Below are 25,071 nucleotides of genomic sequence, written 5' to 3'. Positions count from 1 at the left end.
GAAAAAAATCCTACACTCCTGAGAAATGCAGTGATGCTGACCTAATCCCCGGTGTCAATGGCAGATTAGCCACTGGACCAATGGGGCCCATGCCCAAGGGCTCCAGGCAATTGGAAAAAAATTGGAAAAATCCTGCCGGGGTGCATGGAGAGCCCCCTGTGCCTGGACTCCGCTTCCTGGCAGGAGTGCTGGTGGGGTGGTGGAGGGCAACTGCTGGTGGAAGGGGTGGGCAGGGGCCGGCAGGGGCCCCCACTTGCTCAGGCCCAGGACTCCACAACAGTAATCTGCCTCCGCTCAGTGTAGACAGTTCTAGGTCAACGGAAGAATTTTTCCATCAACCTAGCTACTACATCTCCTGGAGGTGATTACCCGCACCAATGAGAAAACCATCTGCATAGGTAGTGTCTATGTTGAAGCACTACAGTGGCACAACTGCAGTGGTTTTAGTGCACACATACCCATAATTACATCAGATATAAGCAAAGTGATAAATGTATTGACTGCCAATATCAGTGCTAGCATTCACTCTCCTTGACAGAATCTACTTTAAATAACCTCTCAGAGGTTTTGTAGGAGCTATGTTTAGCTCAATAACTGATGTTTTCTTTCTGTGCCCATCCCTATAGTATCTAAGTGATTCTATGAGGAATCTTTTTCTGTAAAACCTTAAGAAGAGAGAACAAGAAGTGTGTTTAATCCTTACATTGCTTCTCGACAATCAAACTAGGTTGATGACTCTTTTTCCCATTTAGGTTATGGTCCAAACCTTCAAGCTCTCTGCACCTGAAACTCCCACTGAAGTCATTAGAAATTCCTCATGCAGGGCTTGTGAGACTGGGTTTATGAGATTGTGAGATGGGGTGTTTTAACCCCACACCTGGGTCTAAAGGGTTAAAGAACTGTATTGAACAAGGCTGGCCCCACCCCTCCAGCCCTGTCAGTCATGTGAGGGGTGGAATAAGGGTTTTAAAACAGGAAGTTCCAGGCAGTGGTGAGCAGCTCTGGGAGAGAGTAGAAGTAGCTGTACAGCCCCCAAGAGGCACTCCTGGAGGACTTTGGGGAACTGCCTTCAAGAAGATTATTTGCTGATTCCTAGGCCTACAAGGAGGCAGCAGGCCCTGGTATACCAGCCGGGCAGGATAGGTTTGGCAAAGCCCTAAGGTGAGCTGTTAAGTGTTCTGTTCAGCACCCTTCCTGGGGGTAATGAACTGGGGACTATGCTAAAATAGCTTGGGGGTGGGAAGCTAGGAACCTCCATCTCTTTCAAATGCAGACAAGACTCTTGGGCTTAATTTAGTATTGAGAGAACTCTTGTTTATGTGGGCAGAGGTGTCATGTGGATTTAGCTGTGCCTGGACAGCAGGAGGAAGCTGAGGTGTGTAACAGCCCCCTATAATATCTGGAATCAGTTGTTCAAAATTCTTATGTGCCAGTCAGATTGTTCAGTTATTCCTGCTGATTTATAATACAGCATAATATAAAGTGGGCTCATTTTAAAAATGTTTCTTGTATCATTTTTTAAATGTTAATTTAGCATGCATTGTCCCTACTGCCCCTGTAGAGTCTTTGTATAGTTAAACACCAATATGTGTGGTGCTGGTCTGTATTGAATTTAACAATTATAGTTCCTGTTCTGTACCGTCAAACGCATGTGGAGAATCAGGCCTGCCAAGCGGGAGGTCTGGGCTCAGGGTAGCTGCACACAGAACCCCATTCTCTACAAAAAAGTGATGCTTTTTAACGGCTGCTTCCTGTTACTGGTGGTCCAAGTTGGATCTGACCATTTGCTCCAGTGGCAGCAGCATCTTCCTTAACCTGCTCATCTAGCTGCAGTGGGGGAGACAAGAAGAGGGTTAAAAAATATTGCAGCTACAGCTAGAGCAAGTGCTGAGGCAGGCATTGGTAGAAGCAGGAGCCAGCAGCATCCTAGGTCTGGCAGCAAAACACAGAGATGCAAAGGATTGGCTGTCCTTAAGAGTGAGACTCAAGGCCAAAGAGTGAGACTTTCCAGGTGATGTGTTAGGTCATTGCTTAAGACAAGGACTCTCGTCTTCAGGCCTTGGTGACATCCATTAATCCAGGTTTTTAATCCAATCAGCAGATAATAGTTTGTTTTAAAATGTACACTGCTTAATATTGCATCTGAAACATTTAACTGTCCTAATTCATACTGAAATCTAGGGCATGAGAGAATTCTATATGCAATGCAAACTAGTGGATTTTAATGAAAACAATTATTGGCTAGTTGGTACAAAATCCTGGATGGTTGCAGATCCCTGGGGACATAGGTGGCGCCTAATGGAGGCTGGGGGAGGCTAAGTGTCCCCAAACCTCTCACTGCCAGAGGGGAAGGCAGTGGCAGATTACCGCATGGGCCCATGGCCAATTTGGAGCCCTCAAAATATCTCTCTCCGCCTCCTCAAGGCTGTGGTGGAGGCACAGAACTTTTCAGGTCTCAGTGCTGCAGTGAGGTGGGGAAAGGGAGGGTGGAAAGGAGCAAGTAGGGGGTGGGTATCAGGGGAAGAGGTGGAATGGGGTGGGACCAGGGGCGATGGCCAAGGGGTGGTACTGTGGTCCTGGCCAGAGCTGAACTCTCAGCTCCCCTTTGTGGCCCCGACCAAGTTCTCAGTCCCCCTCCCACGGCCGGAGCTGAGAGCAGCGAGCAGGGGCGGGGCTTCGGCCAGAAGAGGTTGGGCAGGGGGCTAGCCCTCCCCAAGGGGAAGCTTCACCTGCCACCCTGCCTGGGGACATGAATTTGTGTGGTTTAAATCTTGAACTGTATTTTTCAGAACCCTCAAACTTTCAGCCAAGTCCTGCTAATTATTTTTGGGCAAACTCCAATATTTTTTTACCATAAAGCTTTCACACACACACAGCCTCCAATGTGCGCCTGTAGTCTCCATGGTTACCAGAGTACACAAGTTTGGAAAGCAGTTTAGCCCTGTATCTGAGGCCCTGGATGTATTGATGTCTCTTGCAGCATCTGAGTAAAAATATTTTAAATCTTTATATATTCAAAATGAGTGAGATAAACTTAGGAATGTGCATGAGAGTGAGATAGCATGCTATTAAGTGAGTTTCACATCCAATGAGTGAGACTTGACTTGTCTGAGAACAATCTACAATACCTACCTTTAACCAGGAAGTGAAGGTAAGGCAAAACATGAAAATATCGGATCTAATCTAACATCATAGCATTAACTTATAGGTAAAAAAACTAAGCTAAGCACCCATACGCATGTTTAACTAAGCAGGGACCTTTCAGTTACATGCACCGTGATAGAGCAGTAGTCCCACCATTTTTAAAATTAAAATCAATGCTTCCTAGCAGTGTAGGAGGTCATTAAACATTTCAGTGCATGACCCAGCATCTCTTTTTCGAAAAAGAGGTGTCAGAATGTTCAGGCAAATGAGCCATCCAATTGGCTTAACTTTCCTGCCCGCTTTCTAATTTGCTTTTAATGAAGATATAATTAAGAGGTAATGTCATTAGAGCAGAACATTGTCACAGGATAATGGCCTCCTGCTGCTACATAAATGGAAAATGCAGTAAATACAGACAGAAAGCCAAGAGGTTTATGTTCAAAGCAGGAGACATTGATCCTATGACACTGTCCTATTACAATAACTTTAGTTTTGTTTTACAAAATGAATGCTGTACAGGAGATTGTCATTTCTGGCCTCAGCCTGCTGCATAGGAATTGTCATTTCTGGCCTCAGCCTGCTGCATAGGAATCAATGCCAAGGCTCCTGTTGAGACTTTGCTGGAGGTGGGAGCATGCCCTTCTTCTGAGAGCTACTGGAGGGGTAGGCTAATAATTGCTCACTTTAACCTCATTGTCCACTTGCATTCTGATTGCAGTAGGAAACAGCAATTGCGTGTTTCAGTGGACCAGTACAAGGGAATAATATATCCATAGTAGAATTGTTTTAAAAGGTTTACTTTTCATAGTAAGTTGCTGTCTGAGGGGGGGTATTAAACTTTTCTGTGAATAATGTCTATCTTCTGGCGTCTGATTAGCAGAAGATGCAAATCAGATACAAACGGAGTCCATTTTGTATCCTAGCAGTTACCATTAGCTACCACTATATTTCAGAAGGCAAAATTATTTTCATTCTAACCCCCATTGTCACTTGTTCTTAGTTTTCCAAAAACTTTTCATTTGGGGAGAAAATTCTCTGCCCTAAGGTGATTTTAATATCTAGAGATAAAAGCCAAGTATCTATAGCCATTTTAGCATTATGAAGGGTAACAAAATATACTCTCTCCTAAAGCTGAGACCATCTTTTCAGGCAGAAAGCTGCATGAAATAATAGTAGTTATCCTAAAATATGGATAAACCTTGCAAGTTAACTTCCTGTGAAATTAGTATTGAGATGAACTGCCTTTGCTCTGTTTGAAACACTGTGGGTTTTGAATTCACAAACTAAAGAAAACAGCTTTTACACCTCTCAGTGTGCCCAAGTAATAATAGTGCCTACCTCTTGCGCTCAACAGGTCTCAAAGAAGGTCAAGATCACTATCCCTCTTTTACAAATGGGGAAACTGAGTGACAAAGAGATTAAGTGACTTCCCAAAGTCACCCAGTAGAGCCAAGACTTGAACCCAAGTCTGCCAAGTCCCAGGCTAGGGCTTGATTGACTAGCTCACACTGCTCCACAGAGAAACTAGAGCATTGAAAAGAGTGTGCATGCAAGTGACTCTATCTGATTGCTCTCAATGACACTGCTGTAAATCCATGAGTAACCTCACTGAAGTAAATGGAATGCTTTTGCATTGGCACCCGTGTCACCAAAGGCAGAATTTGACCCAGAGTTTGCAGTGTAACTTTGTAAATCCACCAGGCTGTGCCTCTGAGTAACTGTCAGTTATCTAATTTGGACTGTGATTTCTTTAAAGGAACCCAAGACATTAAATACAGAAACTATACTCATGAAATGTTAAATATTCATAGTTAAAATCAAAGCTTAGGAAATGCAAAAGTTAAGGGTCCTACAGTAATGTTAATACTGCTGTTTACACATGTGAGCCTCAGTTCTGAATAGGTTCTATTTGTGGTTCCCCAATTGTTGTGGGGGGAAAGGGGGACTTCAGCCATCAGTTCAGTTCAGAGTAGCTTGGGGCCATCCTCTGGCTGGGAATGTCCCTCTAGTCACCTGCTATACCAGGTGCTGAGGGGAATAGCGTAGGAGCTGGCTATGCTGGCTGGGGAGATCTGGCTGCTTTCTGGTTCCTTTGTACTGCAGGAGTAGTGAGAAGGGATCATAGCTGTGCACAAAATAGAAGCTGTATAGTATTTTCTATTCCTGTTCTTCTTCTTGTTTTATATACACCATTAACACACACTTAGGATGATAAGTTCCATTCTTTTTCAATTAGATTTATGTTCCTAAGTGCCTAAGTCACTTTTGAAAATGGGTGTTAGGCTTCTGGCTCACTTAGGCACTTTTGATAATATCACCCTGTGTCTCCAAGGCCTGTCCTATGTTGGTGTGGTGCAGAGTCACCCCAGGGGTAGTTCTGGGAAGTACAGAGCATCCCTGAGCACCATACCTCCCAGAGCTCCTCAGGGGGCAGAGGAAGTGTGTACACTGTGGCCACCCCTTAGCAGGGTACACACTCTGGCAAGCTCTATTGCCTCGTTCAAGGCAGTTGAGGGGTGTATGTGTGAGGCTACAGCAGGAGGTATTAGTGGGGCACAGTCTCGATGTAAGCAAGATCTGAATGAGCTCTTCCCTGACATCTAGTGATGAGCTGGGGAAGTGGACTTCAGGAACTGACCTTGTTTGCATGGATACACACCCCCTGCCTAAGTGAGCAGCATGGCGGGGCTGCTTTGCCCAAATGATCACTTTTGGATTGTGCTGGATCTCAAGACACTTTGTTATTCGATGCAGGGGAAATAAATGGTTGTTTTCCTTGTTATGTGAATCAAAGGCAGCAGAACTGTGCTTGGCATGTCCTGATTGAGACTGAAATGTGCTTGCTGAGTAGGGATGCCAACACCTAGTAGAGATTGGGGTGGGGGAAAGCAAGTGTTTCTACTTGATGGTGTGGGTTCTGTTTAAGGGTTCTAGACTCCATTTGACCCCCCCTCCACTGTGTAATGATAGAGCTAATTAAGACTCAATTGATAGTCTTTTGTTGGAGATCGATAGAGCTGAAATCATTGAAAAGCAGCTCTATGCGTTAGACCTGCTCTGGGACAGTGTCTCTGATGACAGAGACTGCTCAGCCTGCGCTAGCAGTGAGGCTCCCCCACTAACAGCTGAAATCACTGAAAGTTGTCTTAAGTGGTAGGATCTCAAGACATCTTGGGCAGAGTGGTTGGAGAGGTGAGCAAGGTTCCTTCTCCCAACCCGGGGTGGGAGGTGAACTCCTGCAAAAATACCTCTGAACTCAGGTTCTCTACTGACCAAGGACAACAACTGTGAGTGAGGTGCAGTGGAGGGAGAAGGGAGGGGCATGTTAAAGGAATTTTGTTTGTTGGACTTTTTCTCTGCAAGGTGAGAACCTGAGGCAAAGGACACTGCCTCGCATTCTCCCTCATGGTCTTCTGCTTATGAATCCCACTTGCAGCGTTTTTCCAAGTTAATGCTGGGTTACTTTCTCCTTTTTTTTTTAATTTTACACACAGACTCAGTGCTTTTGAGAGGGGAAGTATTGCCTCTTAGAGATGCCCAAGGGGTGGTGTGTATTTTCCCAGGTTACTGGGTTGAGGCTCAAAACGGTTCTGCGTTGCATTGTTGAAATGAAGCCACTAGATATTGAACCCAACCCTTGCCACTGCCGACTCCACCTGTCAGATGGGTTACACATGCTATCAGGAGAACACATGTGAGGAGGGAGTCTTCATTGTAGCGCAAAGGTGCCATAAGGCCCCTTCTAGAGAATGTTACTGATGCAATAGGCTCTCTGTGAGAGTCCCAGGTAAAGAATCATTCTGGGAGAGTCAGGGGACAGAAGGGATAATGGCAGGGACCCTGTGTATCCATGCAATAGCACATGGAGGCCTTCATAACAGGGGTGTAAGTTAGCACAACACTTTGTGTTGTCCTTGATGAAGCCAGGGCCCTGGCATCACACTAATGCTTATACAGGCGTGAATCTGAGCCAGGGAATGCAACTGTGCCTGGCTTCTGTAGTCCCCACCAAAGGCCAAGTTAACATTGCTGTGGGAACCTTAGCATAAATAGCAACAAGGGCAAAACTTCCTTCTCTTTGTTCCTAAAATCATTGTATTTTCAAGGCTATCCTAGAAGAACGGCCATACTGGGTCAGACCAAAGATCTAACTAGCCCAGTATCCTGTCTTCAGACAGTGACCAATGCCAGGTGCCCCAGAGGGAATGAACAGAACAAGTAATCATCAAGTGATCCATCCCCTGTCGTCTAGTCCAAGCTTCTGGCAAACAGAAGCAAGGGACACCATTTCGGCCCACCCTGGCTAATAGCCACTGGTGGATCAATCGTCCATGAATTTATCTAGCTCTTTTTTTAACCCTGTTATAGTCTTGGCCTTCACAACATCCTCTGGCAAGGAGTTCCACAGGTTGACTGTGAGTTGCGTGAAAAAATATTCCCTTTTCTTTCTTTTAAACCCACTGCCAAGTAATTTCATTTGGTGACCCCTAGTTCTTGTGTTATGAGAAAAAGTAAATAACACTTCCTTATTCACTTTCTCCACACCAGTCATGATTTTATAGACCTCTATCATATCCCCCCTTAGTCATCTTTTTTCTAAGCTGAAAAGTCCCAGTCTTATTAATTTCTCCTCATACAGCAGCTGTTCTGTACCCCTAATAATTTTTGTTGCCCTTTTCTGAACCTTTTTCAATTCTAATAGATCTTTTTTGAGATGGGGCGATCACATCTGCACATAGTAGTCAAGATGTGTGCGTACCATGGATTTTTATAGAGGTAATGTGATATTTTCTGTCTCATTATCTATCCCTTTCTTCACAATTCCCAACATTCTGTTTGCTTTTTTGACTGCTGCTGCACATTGAGCGGATGTTTCCAGAGAACTATTCACAATGACTCCAAGATCTCTTTCTGGAGTGGTAACAGCTAATTTAGACCATATCATATTATATGTATAGTTGGAATTATGTTTTCCAATGTGCATTGCTTTGCATTTATCAACACTGAATTTCATCTGCCATTTTATTGCCCAGTCACAAAGTTTTGTAGCTCCTAACAGTCTGCTTGGGATTTAACTATCTTGAGCAGTTTTGTATCATCTGCAAATTTTGCCACCTCATTGTTTGCCCCTTTTTCCAGATCATTTATGAATATGTTGAATAGGGCTGGTCCTTGTACAGACCTGTGGGGGACACCATTACCTCTCTGCATTCTGAAAGCTGACCATTTATTCCTACCCTTTGTTTCTTATCTTTTAGCCAGTTACCAGTCCATAAGAGGACCTTTCCACTAATCCCATCACAGCTTACTTTAAGAGCCTTTGCTGAGGAACCTTGTCAAAGGCTTTTTGAAAATCTAAATACACTATATCCATCCACTGGATCCCTCTTGTCCACTTGTATACAGCAGCAGTAGTATACCAGAGGGCTGTCATCAGGACAAATGGATAATGTACACTGAAAAGGAAAACATGCCACTGGGGCAAGAACAAGAACCAATGAGTTTCCCTTTAAATGAATAGGAAGCTTGCAAGATTTCCCCTTATCCCAGGGGAGCATTTCACTTTCTGGTGGGTAGCAGATAAATTACACCTATTGGAGGAAATAAAGATGTTTTATGGTTGTCCAGACTGAGCTATGATTGATTAACAGTCTAACAAATCATTCTGTTCCTCCCACTGGCCTTTAAGCTACACTACACACAACATTCATTTTTTCTTTAAAGATGCTGAGGAGGGGGGGAACAACAACCATAACCATAACACAGATGAGTTTTAAACACCCTGTAATTTTCCTCTGTGGAAAACACAAATACAGCAGATGTTCCGTGTAAGAATGTCTCTGGGCGCTGGGCTCATGAGTATTAATTATGTATTATAAGATGATTATTACACTGGAAGGAAAAATAACAATTGCATAATAAGATGTGGGGTGTTGGGAGAGGGGATGAAGAGTGAACTTGTGCTGTTTCTTGAAAGGTACTGTTATGAAAGGTGCTATGAACATTATTTGGCATGACGGGGTACTGGTACAGAGCATTTCCAGCGAGAAAGGGTGAAATTGTAACAAATCAGTATGCATGCACTTTTCTCTGTTGATATGTTGTTGTTCTTCTATTACATTAGAGGGGAACATCTTTTATCTCTTCATGATTAGGGTGGGATGTGACACTGCCTAATGCAGAAGGGAGCTGTAATATCAAGAAGACAACCGTGAAATGGCACATTACACACTGAATTGAACAGCAGGCTCATTTACATTCTTTTAATTTGGAAATGTGAAAACTCAGGAACTGTGCTCTCTCCTTGTGTTTCCTTATTTGAGCAACATGTGAATTTCATGTATGATCATTTAGCATTTAACTGGTACAAGAAGTGCAAATGCCAGGAGTGAATGTTTCAAAGCAGACAGCAGTAATGACAGCTTTCTTTGTAAATAACATGTGCTGTAAACCAGTTCTAAGCATTATACAGCACACGCTGCTTTCACTGCCCGGGCCTGATCCTGCAGCGTCTTACACATGCCAGTCATCTCTTAGAAAGCTGGTGTGAAGTTTGTAGGATTGGGCCCTTTGCCCTTTCTGCTCTGATATGAATGCTCTGAAGTGGGCAACTGGATGTAAAGACTAAACTTGACCAGGCTCAAGTTCTCCTGTGTTTTGAAGTAATTTTCCTGTAGCCTCCGATATCATAGAATCACAAATGACAGTGCTAGGAAAAGACCTTTGGATCAACCAACCTCAACCATGTGCTGGTTTTACATTACTCTCAATAGTACTTTATCCAGCCTATTTGTGAATCCCTCTGATAATGGTGACTCATGTTCAGTAACTTACTTATTAAGCAGCTTATTCTATTGCCTGTGTAATAGCCCTTATTAGTAAGAAATTTCTTGTGTAACTAAACTGAGTTGTTTGTTCCACTTTTAATTTTAGATCCTTTTACTGTCTCAGCTACAGGGAAAGTCCATTCTCATTCCACACAGATATTAGCACAGTCTTATCCTGTTCATCTCAATAGCACCTTTCCCCTCCAGCAATATAAATGACATTCCATGAGCCTGTCTTCATATGCTATATCCTCTCTTCCCTGTCTCATTTTAGTTGCCTGTCTTTGAGCTCTTTCTATTGTCCTCTTTAGAATGAGAGGTTTAAAAATGCACGCAGCATTTCAAGTGTACCCAGACTACGTAATGCTGCATTTATTATTACCTTTGTCATACAAGAGATTTGTTTCTATATATGCACTCTGGGATAGCAGTTGCTTATATTGCAATGTGAGCTCATACGCACTTTATTACAAACCCCAGGTCTTTTCCTATATTAATGTTTTCTAAATAGCAATTTCCCATTTTATATCCATGTTGATTGTTGTTGTTTCTCCCTAGTGCATTACTGTCACATTTATCAATATTAAATAAATCTCATTTTGTTGGTATCAGTCCACGTCTCTGAGTTCGCCAGAGAGTTCCACAATTAAGATTTACTATCCCTACCTTTTAAAACATATATAATATTTGTTTTCAGTAGCAAATTGCCCCATAAGTACCAAATGTAAAATATGCAGTTCAGAGGAAACAAACTTTGAGAGAGAATTTGAGTGGGGAGGGACCAAACCATAAAGGGAGCAATAAAGTCTAACCTCTTCTCACAAGATATTAAGAAGTCCTCCTGTACGTCCCTTGCTAATGCGCTCTCACTTGTATTGTTATTAATTAGAGCTGTCTGGAGGACAACAATTCCATTTCATGACAACATTTGAATAGGCTTTGCACAGCTTGATTGTTTTTTATAATTCCACAGATAATATTGATGTTTGTTTTTAAGCATTTTTTCTGATTTTTATACATTTGTATTTTCACATGTGCCCAAAGTAATGGGGGGGGGTCACACAATAATTATTTAGTGACAACCGATGTTGAGATTCAAAAAGTTAAAGCTTTATAACCATTAAAACACAAATTGTCAACATCACATGTCAAAATGCACAAAGTAAATATCTTTAAATCCAACTCTAAGTTCTGAAGCATTTTTCTTTCTTTGCTTATCTCTATATTTCAATAATTATTGATGGAAATATGTTTTCCATTGGTTCAAGTGTATACGGTGAAATTGACATTTACTGACACTTACCGAAGAAAATCTGATCCTTCCAAGCCTACATTTGAGGTTTTGATGGCATTTTTTCTTCTGCACTGGAATGAAAACAAAACCTTTAGAACACTCTTGTGAAATGGAATTGTGTTGAAATGGTCATTTTCCAATAAAAAACTTGGTTTTCAGTTCAGCTTTGGATCTCATTCTTGTCAGAAGTGACCCGAAAGCCTGGGATCGCAAAAATCCTTGAAATCAATACGGTTTCAGAAAAAAGCATATTTCAGTGAACTTTCATTTAATAAAAAAATGGTCTAACCAGAACTATTATTATTTTGTTCATGCCTAAAGGCCTCACCCAAAATCAAGAGCATATTGTGCTAGGCACTGTACCATATACATAATAAAAGACAATCCTTGACTCAAAGAGCTTACTATCTAAGGCAGTCAAATGATATAGGAGGTCCAAGAATGTTAAGTATTTTCAGTGAAGAACTTATAAAGAAATGAAAAATGTTTGATTTATGTGTGAAGTTTTCCTTTGATTTTTTTCAATGAAATGAAAGCAGAAACACTGAGGGTGGGAGAATGGGTATTTTCTTTTCCCAGTGGAAGAAATTAAGAGGGAAAGGTTGAGAGGAGAAAATGAAAATGGAACATTTTTCACTTGTTGAAAATTAGGAAAATTTCAGCTAAAATAAAAAATTTGCAGGAAGATTTTCGTTTTGGAAATAAATCATATTTGACCAAATAAAAAAAATCAACCAGTTCTGACAAATTTGGGAGAAACAAATTACTATTATATCAGGGGGAACTGAGAGTCACACAAAGATTAGGGCCCTAATTAATCCCTATTCAGCAAGTACTTTAAGCATATGCCTAAAGTTAAGCATATCCCAAAGTCATATTGACTTCAATCAGTTAAGTGCTTTGGTGAACATGGACAGACTTAAGCATGTGCTTAAATGCCTTGCTGAATTGGGGCTCAAGTGTATGTTTACATAGCAAAGAAAAACCCACAGCTGGCCCATGCTAGCCAACTCAGGCTGTGGAACTGTTTCATTGCTCTGTACACCAGGGGTCGGCAACCTCTGGCACGCGGCTCGCCAAGGTAAGCACCCTGGCAGGCCGGACCAGTTTGTTTACCTGCCGTATCCAGAGGGTTCGGCCAATCGCGGCTCCCACTGGCTGCAGTTCGCTGCTCCAGGCCAATGGGGGCGATGGGAAGCAGCGGCCAGCACACCCCTCAGCCTGCGCTGCTCCCGCAGCCCCCATTGGTCTGGAGCAGTGAACCACGGCCAGTCGGAGCCGCAATCAGCCAAACCTGCGGACGCAGCAGATGAACAAACTGGCCAAGCCCACCAGGGTGTTTACCCTGGCAAGCCGTGTGCCAGAGGTTGCCGACCCCTGCTGTAGACTTTCAGGCTTGGGCTGGAGCCCAGGTTATAGGACCCTGTGAGGTGGAAGGGTCTCAGAGCTTGAGCTCAGGCTCCAGCCTGAGCCCAGAAGTCTACACAGCAATGAAACAGCCTTGCAGCCCGAGCCCTGCAAACCCAAACTGGCTGGCATGGGTCAGCCATGAGTGTCCAGTTGCTGTTATTCTAATTGTGCCTAATGTCTCCAATACCATTGTGTGAGGACCTTCTTCAAGTCCCAGATCCAGTGAGCTCACAATCTAAAAGATCAGACAGGTATAGACTTCTCCTCTTTAGAAGTTGTGAGGGAGTAGTTAGGGATAGTCCAATAGGACATCCTTGATTATTCAATATTTGGTCTCAGGATCTTCTTTTTAACTGCTAAGTCTGTACGTTTAATTGTGGGGTCAGCAGTGAAAGTGGATTTCTTTGAAGGTAAATGTCAAGCAGGTAGGAGAATAACTCTCTCTCTGGTCACTCAATAACAGACCTCAAAGTGGAAATTCTTCAGCAAAAAAAGTCAAAAACAGATTCCAACATGAAGCTGCAGAACTGGAATTAATTTGCAAACTAAAACCGTCAGATTAGGCCTGAATAAAGACTGGGAGTGGTTGGGTCATTACAAAACCTAAACTTAATTTCCCCAATACTAATTTCTCCCTACTATTACTCACATCTTCTTGTCAACTCTCTGTAATGGACCATTCTCTTACCACTTCAAAAGTTATTTTTCTTCCCTTGGTATCCTGCTGTTAACTGATTTATCTCGTTAGACTGACCTAACACTTGGTAAAGCAACCCTCATCCTTTCATGTATTTATACCTGGTTCTGTATTTTTTACTTCATACATCTGATGAAGTGGGGTTCTAGCCCATGAAAGCTTATGCCTAAATAAATTTTGGGCATAATAGTCTCTAAGGTGCTACAAGGACTCCTCGTTTTTTAATGTTACTGAAGGGACTCGTAATTTATTTAACCATGTCTCAAACTTTAAAGTACTTTCCTTCTCAATGTTCTCTGGCCTCATGACTAGCCCCACTAAACCTATGGTTCTCGTTTTAGTCCCTGGCATGTTCTTCTTATTTAAGCTTTATTTTCAGCTAGCAAAGTAGAAAAAATTACTTCGTGCCTGAAGCCTTGTTTTTCAGATCTGTGACATGAGATTCTACTCCTAGTAACTGAAAGGAAATATTTTCCACTTTGCCCTCTACAGTACTGAGAGAGACCTTGAGTCCACCTTGTCTTTTTGCACCAAATCCAAGCTCTTGAGAATTGTAGATTTTCTGCTGCTAGAGAAGGCAGCATTGCCACCTTTGGGATCTCACCCATGTGACTTGAAGACTTCCTTAGGGGTCAGAGGCTTGTTTTAAGGTACAACCAGTATTTTCCTAACCCTGTAGGGGTTCCTCTTATCTCCTCCAGCAAAAGAACGATCCGGCAAGCTGATCCGTCAGCGCAAACTGTCAGAAAGAGCAGAGCAGCTCTGCAGAGCTCAGCCAGGCAATCTGCCTCCTTTGCCCCTTGCTGTTTTTTTTTAATAGCATCTCTAAATTTAATTCATGGGGGCTTACATTGTTCTCCAGATTTATTTTATTTCTGGAGAGGATGGGCACAGGGAGGAATTTAGTGCAGGTGACAGGTGCAGGATTAACAGCGCCAGAAGCTAAGCTCCTCTTTTTATTCACAGAATAGGTAGAACTGGGAAGTAAAATTGAACACTTTCCCACACTGCTTATTTGTATTACAGCACTCCCTGTAGGCTACAATGGAGGCTGTCCCCTCTCCTCCAGTTGTGCTAGGCACATCCTCAGTCAGCTGACTTCAAAGCAGATGGCTGGTGAAGTCAATGGAGCTGTGACAATTCACACCAGCTGGCGATCTGCCCATAGTGAAAGGTGGTTCTTGCCCTGAGGAGGGGATTCAGAGGATCAGAATGAATTGGTTTGGCCAAAACCACACAGCAGGTCCACAGCTGAGCTGAGACTAGAACTCGGATCTCCTGGCAACTCTAACTAGACAGCAGTTCTGGTTTAGAAAGACGACATACAAGCAGTGGTACAAAAGCCTGGTCTGCTTAAGCTTTCATGATTGCAAGGCCGTTGTAGCCATGTTGGTCCCAGGATATTAGAGAGACTAGGTGCTGAAGATTGATTCCTCACCTACCTTCTCTCTCTAATCTTTTGAGACTATATCAGGATTAGGATTGGGCTAGTTTTTTGGGGGGCGGGATATGGCTATCACAGCTGTGCAGCACAAGAACACCAACTCATTTCAGATCAACCATGAAAGAAGCATTCCAACAGGACCCCATTTTTTTTTCTCCCCATCACCCATTGGGACTGCAGCAATAATCATCTTCTGTTTGTGATCTTTCACCTACTTTTCAGCTATGGTCACCTTCTTTCTAACTTCGCCTTAACTCTTAAAAGGAGGGTACATTGCAGACTATCCCCAAATGAATGCTTAACAGGGTGTGTACGTGTGTCACATGTGAAGAGTTATGCTTTTTTATGCAGTTTGCATCAAAACTTTTACCAAAATCATTACAAAGCACGTGTGCCGTGTAACCTTTTTTCACCATCTATAACTACAGTACATTTTAAAAAGTGTTTTGGATTTTTCTGACATGATCTATGTTTAGGCTTTGCAGGAATCAATTTTTATTTCAATTTCAATGGTAACATTTATATTCTTTATGATTAATTTTTATTTTTATCTAGATAAATATTTTTCGTCCAGGAAAAATTACATTCAGGAAAGTGTCTCCTATTATTATCATCTGAAAAAAGCAGAACCCTTCTTAGGTACTGCTGGAGTGACTTCAGTTAGATTGTGTCTGCTAACAACTCATATGCCACCATATTTCGCCCTAAACCTATATAGAAAGGAGATGACAGAGTTTTTATTAAACTGTTCCTGACACAATGGACCCATAGCTTGAAGCCATGTAATTATCTTTTCTGGCATGTGTCACAATGGAGCAGCACATGTCATAAGTAAAATTCAGAGTAGTAAAGAAAGAAATCAGGAAAAAACTACAATACTAATTATTTGCAATTAGGGAAGATGTTGAGTGAACAATGCAAATAGATGCATTAAAAAGTCTCTCGTTCATACGACACTGAGTTTAAAGGAATAAATAGAGAGGGTTGTTGTGAACATATTGTACATTTAGATAAAACAGGAAAAACCCATATGGGATATGATGAAGTGTTAACAACAAGATCATTAAAAAAATAATATGCCTTCTAGAATCAAAAACTATTAGTTTAGAGGAAACAACAGCAGGTTAGCCTCTGGGAATTTAAGTAAAGGGAAGGATTTACATAATCAAAATCAGCATGGCAGCAGTGTAGTCTAGGGCTGAGAGCAGGGGAGTGAGAGTCAGGAGTAGAGCTGTGCTGTATTCCAAACAGTGCAACTGACTCAGACCCTGACCCTGCAGAGAGGTCTCAAATCCCTTTTCCTACTCAGAACCCCACTGAAGTAGTAGTGGGCATCTTCACAGACAGAAGGATTCACACACATAGATCAGCTTGCAGGATTGGAGCCTCATGGTATGTCTACACTTAAACAACTACCACGGCACAGCTCCAGCGCTGTAGCCCTGCATTGTAGACCTATCCCAACTGGAGGGGTTCTCTCAAGTAGGTAGTCTTCCTCCTTGAGAGGCAGTAGCTAGAGAGATGGAGGAATTCTTCTGTCAACCTAGTGCTATCTATACCAGGCTTTAGGTTGGAATAGCAATTTCTCTCAGGGCTGTGGATTTTTCACACCCCTGAGAGATGTAGCTATGCCGATCTAAGTTCCTAGTGTAGACCAGCCCGTACTATAGGAAATTGGGCAAGTCACTTCACCTCTCAGTGCATCTGTAATGTTGGGGCATAATAACGCTTGTCCACCTTGGTAAGGAACACTGAATTTCCTTAATGAACCATGCTAGGGAAGTTCCAGGTAGTATTGTTACTATATTTGTCCTTCAGAAACGTAGCAAACATTGGGAAATTTAATTCCCAATCTTTACAACTGCATCAATCACATTGGAGTCCAAATGTGAAGTCGGAGAAATTCCTAACTTCACATGAATACCTATTAACATAAAATAATAGGGTACAATCTGTAAAAAGCATGGGGGTCATTGGTTCGAAACTGCAAAGTGGGGAAATTGGAGATGAATGCCCCCATGTTGACACTGGTATATGTGCTGAAGCTTTTCTCAGAGCAGATCAAAAGGCAGAGGCTATAGCTATTTTATTTTGGCGCCCTTATGATCCTAAGTGCTTTGAGAAAATTGCCACTAAGCAGTTTAAGCAAAGTATTTGTGGAAAAGAGCTTAAGAATTATTGAGAGTGAGAAAATAGCAGATATTAATGAGCATTTTCTGCAAGCTAGTGTATCACCAGAGAATTTACAAGTCCTAATGTGCACTCAATTTGAAAAGTACAACTTTAATTCTGTCCTGGAGAATACTTCAGTCTTAAAGAAAATTACTAGCTTACTAAGTGGGGAATCTAAATTACAATTGTCAGCAGTAATCCTCCTCTACCTCCTCATACAAAAGAGACCAAATCCATTAATCTAAAAGTTTTTATTTTATATTCTCATGCCGGGAACTGTTTCCAAATTGGGATGAAAGAAAAACATTAAACAAACCATAAACACTCTGCTCAGTAAATAAAGAGGAAGCTAGGTCAGTTTAACCTTGATTTATACAGGGGACCTGATAAAGCAGCAGTAACAAAGGATAAAATGTACTATGACTATTTTGTGTTTCCATACACCAAGAACAACCATATACTATGTCAGCAGAGACCAACAGTGGTCCTCTCCTCCATGCTGTTCTGACATCATTATACTCACTCAGCTCTGAATATTGGACTCTAGTTTTTTTCTTTATTTGCTGTATTGCCATGAGTTGTTGGTCCTACCCTTCTCATACCACTGCCACCCTTCATCTGCCTGACCTCACTCTCCCTGTTCACTGTGCTTGCCCTGCTTTTTACCACCTTCTTTGCACCCTTCCCCTCCAGTTCTCCTCTTCCTTTGCATACACACTCTCTTCCCCCTGCAATCTCCCATTCCTCAATTCCTAATCCCACCTGATTTGCTGCTACTGATCCTACAGAATTTTCCAGTCTCTCTGTACAGCCTCTGCTAGCTTTCTCCTTGCTCCTAACCAGGGTGTGTGTTCTCTTAGTAAAAGCAGCTGTCTAGCAACAAGCCATATCCTCAATGAGATATTACTGGTCAGTGCAATAGCCAAAAAAGCAAAGACCTTTCCACCATTCCCACCTTCAGGTGCTCCTATAGCTGTGGTTGTTCCACTTCCTCTTTCCTCCCTCACTGGCACTGCTAATTGCTGACCATCTGTTTCTCCTTGATGATGGAGACAAAGCGGATGATCCTCCTCCTCTTCTCTGCAGCAGCCAGGGCTGCCTCTGGGGGCGGAGTCCCACTTCCTCCCATGTGACAGAATATACCCCTGTATTCACACCCTACACACAATTGTAATAATCTTTGTACAAGGCATGCCTTGTAAGGCATCGTTTGAAAACTCATAATTTGCTGGTCAGTATTGTCCTGATAAAATAGGTGTGGTAATATCGTATGTGAAGTTATATGATTCTCCTGTGTGATATTAACATATGTTCCAAACCTCACAGCCCTGCCCAAGCAGAAGTCGATAAACAGGTCTGTCCTAAACAAAAGAATGTATGCTTGCCTTAATTTGCATATAAGCAGTAGAAAGAGTCATTAAGCAGGGAGAGAAAACAAAAGAAGTTCAAACAGGTGAAAAAAAGCAACAGGGAATATCCTTCCACATAAACTCTTTATCTCCTGGGTCTCAGCTGGAAACATTTTTCAAGAGAGAGACTGAAACTATAAAAAGGGGGGACAAACACCCCAAGGCCCCACCTCACTCCTTGCCCATCACATTCACTGTACCTTAGAAGACAAAAGAAAGCAACTGTTGGAATTTGGGAGGGGGTCCTAACCTGAGAGTTTGGTCAGTAATCTGTTGGGGCATGGAGTGAGAAACTTTGCTTGAATCTGATATAGGTTGTTAAATTGGGCACTAATAAATGTTTTATCTTTATATTTCTCATAACCATTTCTGACTGTTATGTCTCATTGTTTGCACTCACTCAAAATTTCTCTTTGTAGCTAACAAACTTGTTTTACTATTTTATCTAATCCATTGTGTTTAAGGTGGAGTGTCTGGATACTTTATTTAAAATAATAAAATAACATATTATTCCCTTAAAGGAATAATGGACTTAATATGTTTGTGCTGTCCAGGAGAGAGCTGGGCAGTACAGGATATATATTTCTGGGGGGAGATCTGGGACTGGGTGTGTGTGCTGAGGTCACCCTGTAGCATAACCTGGCTGGCAAGAGCCAAGGTGTGGTTGACTGGATCCAGAATACACAGACATAGCTGGGAGTGACTTACATGCTGAGGCTGTTTGTCAGCAATTTGGGTTGGAGGCTACAGCAGCAAGGCATTGTAAAGGGCACTCCAGGTTACAGGGCAGTAATCTGGATTGTGCCCTGGTATGTCACATCCAGTCTCCTCGTCCAGCAGTTTTGTAGATGTCCCCAACTCAGACATTGCCAGGAAATCTGCAGCCTCTCCTGGTCTCAGTTCCTCCAGATCGTCACCACTTAAAGGCAAAAGCTCTGGTGCTTGCACATCACTCAACAAGTAGATATGATCCTCTGTCATCTTACAACTTGACCATCAATTAACTGGCTTTACAAGACAAGGATTTAGTTTGCTAGAACAGCAGTTCTCAACTGGGAGTTTGTGGCCCCCGGGGCATCCCTGAGCCCCTTCGCGGAGCCCCACCACTGAAACCCGGTGCCCCGAGTGGGGCTGAAGCAGGAAGCAGCATGGGGCTGAAGGACCGAGCACCAGTGCCGCCCCATGGGGCTGAAGCCAGAAGAAGCACAAGGCTGAAGCCGTGAGCCCTTGTGCCCCCCGCACCCTCCTGAGAGGCTGAAACAGGGAACGGTGTGGGGCTGAAGCCCCAAGCTCCCCGCTACTGCATCCGGGAGCAGTGCAGGACTGAAACCCTGAGCTCTCCCCCATTGAAGCCGGGAGCGAGGGCGGAGTTGAAACCCTGAAGCAGACAGAAACCTTGAGCCCAGGGGTAGTTGCTCCCCTAAACTGCAGTGCCTTACCCAGAGTGGGGCAGTCCTGAGGGAAGCTCCACCACTCCACCTCCTCCTCCTTTCCCGCGGCCTCCCTCAGATCCTGCCCTCTGGCCATGTCCTAGGCGAGAAGCCGGAGCCAGGCAGTGTGGGGCAGCTTCTCCTCTGGCTGGGGGTGCCATGGAGTGGGCATCCATGGCATTCCCCCATCTGCTGCCAGGGCCCAGGGCTGTGGCTGCTTGCGACGTTCCCCTCTGGTGTTATGTGAACTGGTAATCTGCTAGGTCACTCCAATCTTTGACTCTGGAAATCAGCCTTACCCTGCTCTGCTGTGAGAACCCCCACTCCTGGGCTGTTCATGCAGAGCCTCTGGCATGTAAGCTGTTCCTTGGATTGTGCAATCGAATGACACTAGCCAATATCTCCGGTCCCAGACACAACCCTAGGAACCTGCCCACTGGACACTGCAAACTTATATGAGTTCATCAACTTAACAAAGAAATTGATATGTACCAGGCTTCTTACCCCAAGGGGAGTCTCTGACACATTTCAAACCAAACGCACTGCTTCAGGTAGAATAAACAAACAGATATATTAATTATAAAGATAGATCTTAAGTGATTATAAGTCAAAGCATAACAGGTCAGATTTCGTCAAATGAAATAAAGGCAAAATGCATTCTAAGTTGATCTTAACACTTTCAGTGCCCTTACAAATTTAGATGCTTCTCACCACAGGCTGGCTGCTCTTCAGCCAGGCTCTTTCCTTTGATTGTCAAGTATCAGAGGGATAGCCGTGTTAGTCTCGATCTGTAAAAGCAGCAAAGAATCCTGTGGCACTTTATAGACTAACAGAGGTTTTGGAGCATGAGCTTTCATAGGTGAATACCTACTTCGTCAGATGCATGTAGTGAAAATTTCCAGGGGCAGGTATATATATGTGCAAGCAAGCTAGAGATAATGAAGTAGTTTAATCAGGGAGGATGAGGCCCTGTTCCAGCAGTTGAGGTGTGAAAACCAAGGGAGGAGAAACTGGTTTTGTAGTTGGCTAGCCATTCACAGTCTTTGTTTAATCCTGAGCTGAGGGTGTCAAATTTGCAGATGAACTGAAGCTCAGCAGTTTCTCTTTGAAGTCTGGTCCTGAAGTTTTTTTGCTGCAGGATGGCCACCTTAAGGTCTGCTATAGTGTGGCCAGGGAGGTTGAAGTGTTCTCCTACAGGTTTCTGTATATTGCCATTCCTAATATCTGATTTGTGTCCATTTATCCTTTTCCGTAGATACTGTCCAGTTTGGCCGATGTACATAGCAGAGGGGCATTGCTGGCATATGATGGCGTATGTTACATTGGTGGACGTGCAGGTGAATGAACCGGTGATGGTGTGGCTGATCTGGTTAGGTCCTGTGATGGTGTTGCTGGTGTAGATATGTGGGCAGAGTTGGCATTGAGGCTTGTTGCATGGATTGGTTTCTGAGCTGGAGTTACTATGGTGCAGTGTGCAGTTACTGGTGAGAATATGTTTCAGGTTGGCAGGTTGTCTGTGGGCGAGGACTGGCCTGCCACCCAAGGCCTGTGAAAGTGAGGGATATTTGTCCAGGATGGTTTGTAGATCCCTGATGATGCGTTGGAGGGGTTTAGCTGGGGACTGTATGTGATGGCCAGTGGAGTCCTGTTGGTTTCTTTCTTGGGTTTGTCTTGCAGTAGGAGACTTCTGGGTACACGTTTGGCTCTGTTGATCTGTTTCCTTATTTCTTTGTGTGGGTATTGTAGTTTTGAGAATGCTTGGTGGAGAATTTGTAGGTGCTGGTCTCTGTCTGAGGGGTTAAAGCAGATGCGGTTGTACCTCAGTGCTTGGCTGTCGACAATGGATCGTGTGATGTGTCCGGGACGGAAGCTGGAGGCATGAAGGTAGGCATAGCGGTCGGTAGGTTTTCGGTATAGGGTGGTGGTAATGTGACCATCACTTATTTGCACCATGGTGTCTAGGAAGTGGACCTCCTGTGTAGATTGGTCCAGGCTGAGGTTGATGGTGGGGTGGAAGCTGTTGAAATTGTGGAGGAATTTTTCCAGAGACTCCTTCCCGTGGGTCCAGATGATGAAGATGTCATCAATGTAGCGTAGGTAGAGAAGGGATGTGAGTGGACGAGAGCTGAGAAAGCATTGTTCCAGGTCGGCCATAAAAATATTGGCATATTGTGGGGCCATGCGGGTGCCCATAGCGGTGCCACTGATCTGGAGATATATATTGTCATCAAATTTGAAATAGTTGTGTGTGAGGATAAAGGCACAGAGCTCAGCAGCCAGTTGTGCTGTGGCATCATCAGGGATACTGTTCCTGATAGCTTGTATTCCATCTGTGTGTGGGACGTTTGTGTAGAGATCCTCTACATCCATGGTGGCTAGGATGGTGTTTTCTGGAAGGTCACCAATGCATTGTAGATTCCTCAGGAAATCAGTGGTGTCACGGAGATAGCTGGGAGTGCTGGTGGCATAGGGTCTGAGCAGAGAGTCCACATATCCAGACAGTCCTTCAGTGAGAGTGCCAATGCCCGAGATGATGGGGCGTCCAGGATTTCTGGGTTTGTGGATCTTGGGTAGTAGGTAGAATAACCCTGGTCGGGGCTCTAGGGGTGTGTTGATTTGTTCCGGTGTTAGTGTAGGGAGTGTCCTGAGTAGATGGTGCAGTTCCTTAGTGTATTCCTCAGTGGGATCTGAGGGAAGTGGCTTGTAGAATTTGGTATTGGAGAGTTGTCTGGCGGCCTCCTTTTGGTAGTCAGACCTGTTCATGATAACAGCACCTCCTTTATCAGCCTCTTTGATGATAATTTCATTCCTTTGATTAGCGCTTCAGTTGCTTGATGTGTTGTGCAGTAGGTGGAAGAGAGAAAGAGAGAGAGCATAGCAAACTTCTCTCCCTTTTATCATGTCCTTTCTTCCCTCTTGGTTTTGCCCTCCCACTCCAGAGTCAGGTGAGCATTACCTCATTGCAGTTCCAAACTAACCAAAGGAAGGGGGGTGACTCCCTCGAAAGTCAAATAGATTATTTTGTTGCTGCCTAGGCAGCATTCTTTGTTCCTATGAGGCTGGGATGGGCTTGTCCCATCCATGCCCTGATGAGGTGTGAACTGCCTGTCTGCTCTTGGAGAGTTTTTGCCTGGGCTTATTTTAAGCCATGAGGATACATTTTCAGCCTCATAACTACATACATGAAATTGTAACCTATAACATTACTGTAACAACAATGCTCAGTGCATCATGAGCCTTCTGAAGACACTCAACATGACAAACTTTGTATTGGATACCACACAACCATTTTACAGGGATGAACATGTTCCTCCGAGGTACAGAGTGTCACACTGCTCCTCAGGTTGCAGTCTCCTTTGAGTGCTCATGCAGCCAGTCACAACTGCCCAGGCAGCTCTGGGCCCAGCAGAATCCTCGGGAAGTAGCCACCAGCACACAGCCCCAGACAGTTGGGTGGCCTGCTGAGGTGAGTCAGGGAGTGGAGGTGGTGCTCCCTCCCTGGATCCCGTTGTGCAGAGCTGGCCCAAGCCCTTCCAGCCCTTGCCCTCCCCTCTCCCCCAATTAGAAGTCAAACTATGCCTATGCCCAAAGGTTCCCACCCCTGGCCTGGAGCCACGAGCCCCACCAACCCCACTGGGCCCTGGAGTTTTTCTAACAAGTTGAGGAAGGGGCTCAGAAAGGAAAAGGTTGAGAACCTCTGTGCTAGAGGATAGTACTTGGATCCATATTGGCTGGTGCATATTGAAACATTTGGTACAGACTAGGTCCTTTGGGCCTCACTTTCTGTCTGTAGCACAATAGTCATGGTTTTGTTTTTGAAAAGCTTGCTTCCCCCTCCAAGCTGGGATGGATTAACTCAAAAAAAGTACTTGTCTTTCTTCCCAAAAACAGCTGGTCTATACTCACTGCCATCATAGTTTGAGGACAGTTCTGTATTTCAAAAGAAAACAAGCCAGCTTCATCTCCAAGCTCTCATTAATCATCTTCTTCATCCCCTGTTCAGAAGTTTTCTCAGCTCTCTCCGGTAGGTTGTTGGAAGCTGGATGATAAGGGGAAGTTTGAATCTTTAAACTCCGTGCTTGTCACTGACAATGGACCACATTTTACAGGTCCTACTGGTAGTCCATACGTGGAAAGAGGTCTTGCTGGAGCTTTTCTCAGGCACCAGTGGAGGTTTTTGAAGTACTTACATGTACTTCTAACCATTTTCAAATGTGCATCCACTATGATTAGAAAAGATTTTCCTCGTATGTGGACTTGCAAAGTCTATATCTATGTAGGACCACGGGAGGCCTGGCCATTCCCAGGGTCAATGCTCCTGCACCCCAACAGCAGCACGTGGGGCAGGGGAACAACAAGCAAACAAAATAACCTCACTATTGCCACTCTCGCCTCCAGCCCAGGACCTGGGTAATGTGTCCCAGTGCCTACCTTTGTCCCTGTCCTATATGGCAGGTCTACCCCCTCCTCTAGCCAGAACCGGCATGAAAAAAACCCACTACTGATAAGCTGCCACCACCAAACTGCCCCTGCAGCAGCTGTGTCAAATCTCCCCCGCACTGAGCCGCCAGCATGGGCACCCCAGAGACCCTGCAAGCCAGCAGCAGATGGAAGCAGGGCTAATCTCTGCCTCCTGTGCTGCGCTGTGAGCTGGGCCCCATCCTGGGACCAGAACTCCCCACAATCTTGCCACTGCCTGTGAAATGGGGCCATCACACAGTTATTGGAAACTGCAAGATAGAGTGGGGCCACTGACAGGAAGGCAGCCAGAAAGGGGCGGAGGCTGGAGAACAGAGAGCAGAGGACAAGGGGAAGTTGGAGAAGGGATGGGAAGACTATCCAACACAAGCCCAAATGTATGTTGTACAAATTACAACCAACCTGACCTGAACTCAAGATTTGTAGTTGGGACTGGCTAGGTTTCAAGACTCTAGTTCTCCATCATCTACCCCTGGGGGTAATTTCTGCCACATTTTACACACCCAGATTTCATGCCCCCCAGATTTTTCTGTTTCCCCGCAGAATAATAGATTCTGATGGGGAAGCAAAGGGAAGCCACAAGAGGGGTCACACACCCCTCACCGGCAACGGTCCTGAGTTGGCATGTCAGTTTGAGCATTGGGAGCAGTGGGAAGAGATGTAAATCACGGACTGTGGGGAGGGTGAGGCTGGGCATGCATGGGTGTATGAGAGACTCTGTCACTCTCACTCACCATCCAGCATGGAGGGGCTGGACCCCAGGGT

This window comes from Gopherus evgoodei, chromosome 2, assembly GCF_007399415.2.
Source record: "Gopherus evgoodei ecotype Sinaloan lineage chromosome 2, rGopEvg1_v1.p, whole genome shotgun sequence".
NCBI classification, from domain to species: Eukaryota; Metazoa; Chordata; order Testudines; family Testudinidae; genus Gopherus; species Gopherus evgoodei.
Note: the sequence above shows the minus strand (reverse complement) of the source record.